Source organism: Choristoneura fumiferana, chromosome 14 (genome assembly GCF_025370935.1).
Source record: "Choristoneura fumiferana chromosome 14, NRCan_CFum_1, whole genome shotgun sequence".
In the NCBI taxonomy this organism is placed as follows: Eukaryota; Metazoa; Arthropoda; class Insecta; order Lepidoptera; family Tortricidae; genus Choristoneura; species Choristoneura fumiferana.
This window is the reverse complement of record NC_133485.1, coordinates 11215579-11222785: the sequence shown is the minus strand read 5'-3', so window position 1 is coordinate 11222785 and position 7207 is coordinate 11215579. Positions and strand designations below refer to the sequence as shown.

The 7207-nt window shown below is 35.1% G+C and overlaps 1 long non-coding RNA gene across 1 annotated transcript; it reads left to right on the top strand.

Moving 5' to 3' along the window:
* The first annotated feature begins 6267 nt into the window (after positions 1-6267).
* Positions 6268-6535, top strand: LOC141435118 (uncharacterized). The gene is made up of 2 exons (XR_012452116.1): positions 6268-6354; positions 6418-6535. It is a non-coding gene; the product is annotated as an uncharacterized lncRNA (long non-coding RNA).
* Positions 6536-7207: the final 672 nt, after the last annotated feature.

Here is a 7207-nt window from a genome sequence, read left to right as displayed (position 1 = left end):
ACAGATCGACAAGCGCTGGGTAGGACGTCCATCGACAATATAAACGGATTACTTGCTTACAGCCGCAGGTTCGCGGTAGATGCACGCTGCTTCCAACCAAAGCAACGGGAGGTATACGGGGAGGCCTAATTTTTGTGTGCTGTTGAAGAAGCTTAATTTTTTAATTCGACTTTGCAAAAAATTATGTCGAAGTTAACGGAAATCAAATTAAAACACGTGTACATATTAACGATTAGAATTAAATGATCAAAGCATAGGTACATGTATTGATCGCTAAGTACCACATGTTCCTATTGTTGTTGGTTCTGACTGTCTCTCTTTTGTTTTACTATATGTCATAATTCTTCTATGTAATATGACACAAACTATCATAACATAGATAGACATGTATTTAGGTTCATTGTTTATTTGCTACATTTATTATAATGCTAGCATCAAAAAGGTGTAAAGAAACATTATTAATTGTTCTTCTTTTGTTTTGGTAGCACTGTGTTATTAAGGGTGGATTATTTTTATCATCTCGGTCTATTATACGTCTCATTGCTAGCCCTGTGGCCTCCTTTCAGCATGAAGGGCCTGGACTGTATTCCCCAGGTTGGCCCAGTACAAATTGCGAAAATCATACACACCATTGAATGACTTCGCAGGCTTGTGCAGATTTCCTAACGATGTTGTCCTGCACCTCGTCGTAAATTTCAAATGTAATTTGGCAGATGAATTCTAAAAAATTCAGAAATTCAAGTCCGAGTATTGAATCCATGATCTTCTGCTTGAGAAACCATAGCGTCGGTGATCTGGAATACCGCCTAACTATCATTGTTCATATGGTCAGAACAGTACAATGTTAGTACTGTTAGTACAGGTAAATTGAAAATTATCTTCATCTTCTTCCCATTCATCTTCCAATTTGGTGGCTTGTCACTTTCAGTAATTTGTGTTGTCCTAGTATTGTTAGTCACTGCGACTAAGTAGGTAGGTACCTAATACGTAAATTGTAAAACTACTTTTGAGCCTGAATGTACCTACTGTATTGATAAATAAATAAAATGGAGTAGATTTCAGCTTACATGACATAATACAATTCAAATTTTCTTTATTGATTACCTCAAATCTACAGTAAGTTAAAACTTTAATAAAGATTACTTAGCGCTTAATTCCTTTTATAATTAATGGCCAACTAGATGACTTTTACGTTGAAATTAGATGAAAACACGTGTCTTATTATGACCAAAGCCTACATGAGTCGTAAATATTTTCTTTATTTGATTTAAATTTCCAAGCTAGGTAATCAACATCGATTTAAGAGATAATCTTGACTTTAGGTCAAAATATGTATTGAATAAAAAAAATAGAACATTATTGTTATTCTTACAAAATCATTACATTTACTTATTATCATTACGTTTTTTACATTTACTTATTATTTATTTCTAATTCAATTTATAAAAGGATTACTATATAAACCACATCCATAGCACAGGTTTCGTCAAGTGAACATTAGAGATATTCACAACACGCTTCGTCATATATCTGAACAACATCGTTACATCATATTTAGGCACCTGTGTATGAGTTTGTGAACGTTATAATCTGATCAGGATCTATGGCTAATGGGCATTTTACTAGATAAGCGGTTAACTTAAGAATTTTAAGAGCCCATCTTCGCTTAGCATGAGGCGTGATTGTAGTCATTATAGCCTATTATTTTGCCTTAACTAATACTTATATCCAAATTGTATTGAAATATGTTGTCATTACATGTGTCTAATAAAAAAACGTAAGTACCATCTTTCCGTACTCCCAAATATGTATGCAATTTAGGTACAAGTATTGTATTAATGTCTACCGTTTGGCTAGTGATGCCCATAAACGCCCTGTATTAACAAATTGAGTAAACTTGACTTCAATGCCGGGGTCAGCGATAAAGATAATAATTCAACCGAGGCGTGATCTTAAGCAACGTACCTTTTAAACGGCTAAACTACTGAATCTAGAAATTAAATTAAGGAAAGTTAAAAAAAAAAGGTTTTTGAATAGTACGTTATTAGGAAATTGTCCACCCTTTATTTCCTATATTGTCAAAGAATTACGGTTTTACCGTTTGAACGACATTTATTCCTAAGAGTTTTCTTGATGTTGTCATCTGATTTTATTTCAGTAATCAGCTTTTAAATCGCAAAAGCTACTTTCGAACGGCCAAGCCATCAGTAAATAAAATCATAAGACCTAAGGAGATTATCGCTTCCCTTCCTAAATAAAAGTTATACAAACACGTTAAAAGTACTCATGAAAAGCATATTTACCCAATTAACGGCTTCCAAAACAACGTACAAGTTCACTTAACTGCACTGAAACTCCACTGGCCACTTTTTAAATCCACAAATACCAATACTTTTCCACTGGTCGAGTATCGTAAACTCAGGAGCGATGCACACGCGCGCGCCTCCCTCGCTCGTCTTCACTAAACTGACGAACCGCTGGCTGGTCAGAAATATCAGTCAACGCATCCCTTAACTGTAATCTTCCGTAACTTTAAGAAAATACTAGTATACTTACTGGCTAGTTGTAATTTTTTAACATAGAAAACAAAATTCTGAAAAAATAACGTATGCGTACAGATAATTTACCGTTCCAATTGTTCCAAATTTATAAAATGGCGTAAGTACTTAAATTTCGTGTCAATTCAGTATTTATACTACTACATGGAAGAAAGCTTTCTCTTGTGTTTAACACTTGTAGCTTACTTTAACTGCGGAAAATGCTATGTAAATAAATAATTATGTAGGAGCTCGTAGTAGCTATTTGACGAACCGACCTACCTAACTACAGAAGTAAAGGAGAAACTAGAGAAAATTAGAATTTATAGAGCTAATTACGAGAACTTTTTGCTTTTCTAATACTTCATTTTGTACATTTCAAAATGAATCAGAAGAAAAATCATCTGATCCCATGATCAATGGATCTTTAAAAAGTACATTAAGTTAAATATTTAGAAATAGAAATGTTTATTCGCTTTTTCACAAAAATACGTAAGACACACAATTGAAACAAATTATAATAATAAAAATAATAACAAGTTTTTGTGAAATCGCGAAGCGATCCCAGCTCAGCATATTTCGACAAGTAGGTAAGGAATATTAATATATTTTGACGAGTTTTTCTTTTCGTTTAGTGAACAGGGTCGACTTCTTTTCAGTTGTACTCGCGGTTGTACTAATACTAAGCACTAATACAACATGTTTACACACGCGTGAAAAGTGAGTGACAAGTACTAAACATTAGTTGGTAAACTCGTGTAAAAATAACATAATATGCAAAAATTACTTATTGATATAAGTAGACTTGATTTATGCAGGTTGCGCACTACATAAATCACCTATATTAAAGTGGATTTTCGCTAGCTATGGTAAATCATATCCTGCTAATATTACAAATGCGAAAGTTTGTATGCGTGTGTGTGCCTTGAAAATTGCAAACAGCTTATCTGGACTAACACTAGTCTACCTGATATTGTAACGAGTCTGAATATCAATCAGTAGTATTAGAGATAAGTGGTGCGGTTGTTATGCAACATTAATGAATATCGAAAATACAAACTGAAATATAGATGCATAGAAAAACCAGAAAAATAAGACCAGCGCTGGGAATCGAACCCAGGTCCTCGGCATTCCGTGCCACGTGCTATACCACTACACCACCACTGGACAGTGATACAGACACGAATTTCTCCTATGTACCACATATCTCAGCTTGTTTGTTTTCTTATTTAGTCACTTAAGCAGCGACCCCAACGACATCCTATGCTGTAGCCCTCATCGAGAAACTTTCAGCACTCCATTGGAACTAACCGCTCACCCGGACAAGAGATGTCGTTGTTAAACAATCTAATTAATATTGGTTTTTTGGAATCTTTTTGGGTTTTACGGGATGACCGTAAAAGTAACAAAAAACTTGGAATTGAAATAAAAATACAAAAAGATTCCATAAAACCAATCTCAACATTAATGAAAACCAGAACCAGAATTTCCACGAATGTTTTTGTGAAATCCTGGGGATTCAATTTAGCTGCTAGACCCAATGGCTTACGCGTGCGATTCTTCGGTAAAAAGCTAGTGAGTTAAAAAGTTATATTTAATTTAATCGATGAGCAGTGGCATGCGTTGATAAGAAATTAAGTGGTACTTGATTACACCGCGTCAGAGATAAAAGTAAAACATAGGTACTGTCATATAGGTTACAGTGAATAGGCTGTTACTGAACCAGTGGGGTGCGTCCCAAGTTATATAAAAACGTTAGATATAATGTCATATTATAAACGTTCATAATGTATATAACATGAAACACTATAATTTCACGGTTCGGAGCAGAAGGGACTTGGATTATAACGTTTTAAACTTTCGTGATTCTCACTCATAGTCAAAATACCACAAACGGGACTTATCACGCTATTATTATACAAGTAATATTTACCTCGACGTTTCGGCAACGTTACAGTTGCCGTGGTCACGAGTAGACTGAAGTGTGGGGTGTCAAGTCTGCCTAGCAGCGCGAGTTCTTCGAACTACCCGCACTTGATCACTAATAGTGCCGGCACTCGTATCACGAACTACCCGCACTTGGTCACTTTTATTAGTCACCCTATCACACCGACACACAGCACTAACAACGTCCGATCGTCCCTCCGAACATTCATCCCGACGCCGACACTTATTAATAACAGGATACCACGAAGATGAAAGCTTATACCCATCGTCCCGGTTGAAATTCTTATGCTTTTTTATTTCAACCGCTTCACGTACCATTCTTGAGTAAAAATGACGTTCCGTGGACAGAATTTTGGGATTGTGAAGCTCAATCCAGTGGTTTGGCCCTGACTCCAACAACCACGACCACGACCACCACGACAACTGTAACGTTGCCGAAACGTCGAGGTAAATATTACTTGTATAATAATAGCGTGATAAGTCCCGTTTGTGGTATTTTGACTATGGGACTTGGATTGTTACTGTTTAGGTTACAGAAGGCTAAGGCGGAAGCAAAGCGGAGCGTAGCTCCCGCCTTAGCCTTCGACATTAGGTTTTTTTTGCAGCGAGAAGACCGTAAAAGTGAAATAAAAATATTTTAATTTATATTTTTGTGCGTTATGTTTTCCGTTGTAAGATTAAATGAATGATATATGTTTTGGTTGCTGGAGGTTGCGAATATTATATTATTTGATCATTATACTCAATGTATTCATGTCCAAAGCTCTTTATACATTATGAAATTATATATTTTATCATTAAACTTTATGAGCATTATAGCAAACGTATGTTATATTTAAAAAAATATAGAAAGTGAAGTTATACGTAATGAATATTATATGTTTTTTCTTTATATACTTATTCTATTACTTACCCGAACCAGTGAGAATACACCTTTGGCCTCATTTGCACTTAAAATCAAATGATAAACCAAACTTAAAGCATCCCCTGTAAAAACCACACATATTTAGTACAGATTGGCGATATTTACGTACGGAAGATAAGCGGATTGAAAATTAAAATAGGGCAATAATTTAGTCCCATTTGCATTTTATATTCAATAAAAAAAAACTCCATTTTTAATGGATACCAGTGAGTATTCATAGACGTGATTTAAAAACCCCTAATCTGTTTATTGTTTGATTCTAGTATCACACTATGTAAAGGAAAATGACCCTCTTTGTAACTATGAGAAGTAACAGTAATAGATGTTATTCCATAAAAACTTCGTCTTAATATTATTTGGGCGCAGAAATTTAATTTTGACGAAAGAATTTAATTGTAAGCCGAACATAATTCAATGCTTACCTTCTTTCAGAATGGTTTACATGGTATTACCTTTTCTACCGCGGTTCTTAGATGTTGAACTACATTTAAACGGCTGATATTAAACAATAATGCATGCAGGCAATCAAGTTTTTTGTACGGGTCGGCGGAGTGCATTTTAGTTAGCAAAGGGAGGTGTTTTGCATAGGGTTGCCACGGAGAAATGAAATGCCTTGATAAAAATGTTGACATCACCCTAAAAGTCTTGATGTTTCTTAAAATTTAGCCTATCCGCACGATAACTTTAGAAATGCGGAACACCTGAAAACTGTTTCGTGTTAAGAATCATAATTAAAAAAAAAACATTAGTACACCGCTACATAAACGCGTCTACGGTGCGTCACCCTATTTATAACGGCTACCTACCTACTTTGTCTTACGCACGGACGCTCGCGCATCGAACTTCCTATCTAGAAAGAAAGAAAGAAAGAAAATAATTTATTTATAACAGCAATGACACATAATAAGTAAAAATAACAATAGGAAATGTTGCCGCTATAAAAAGGTCCCGGCTCAGCATATCGCTGGTTGAAAACCAGCACTGGTCTTCCGCCGGGCCACAGGAGAGTGCAATTACGGAAAGTCACACAAAACAAATCAAAGTGAAATCAAATACAAAAATAGCTACGAGACTAAAATATAAGTTGGCTGTATAGCCCACATTATCATGGCAACAGTACATGTAATGAAAAAGATAAGAATAATTTGACATTGACATATGACAATTACAATTATGACATCAGCAGACAAACACGAAATAAAACCAGAACAATGTTGATCGCCATTAATGGGAACAATAATAATAACAATGTTGATAGAAATTTGAGTTAAAACGAATAACGAATAAGAGCTACGAACAGGCTTAAAGAATAAGAGAGCTTAATTTGTGAATTAAAACTAACAGAGTAATACAGGCCACAAAAATATTACATTTACTCCAAAAACAGCAAAACAAAACAAACCGAGGGATGGGACGCTCCAATATTGTAAGTGTTTAAATTATAATTAAATACAACTTGTATCATGCCTCAAAGTCTCTTTTTACCCTCACCTTATAACGTTTGACAGAATGAAATGGTGAATTTTAGACTATGTTTAGTCAGTATGGCTTCGGGATTTTGATGATGTGACAAATACGTATAAGCCCGCAAGCAAAGACTCCCGCAAGTGTAGACTATGTCTGGATAGTTTTGGTCATGGTATGATACAGTACAGTGCAGTGGACAAAAACCTGCTGTAGACTCTGATCAATTTTCTTTAGCCTTCCGTGTATTTACTAGCCTTGCTTACTTCGGTAGCAATTGTAAGAAACTAATTACTACCACTCCGTAATAAAATTGCATTATTAAAGTAGTCCT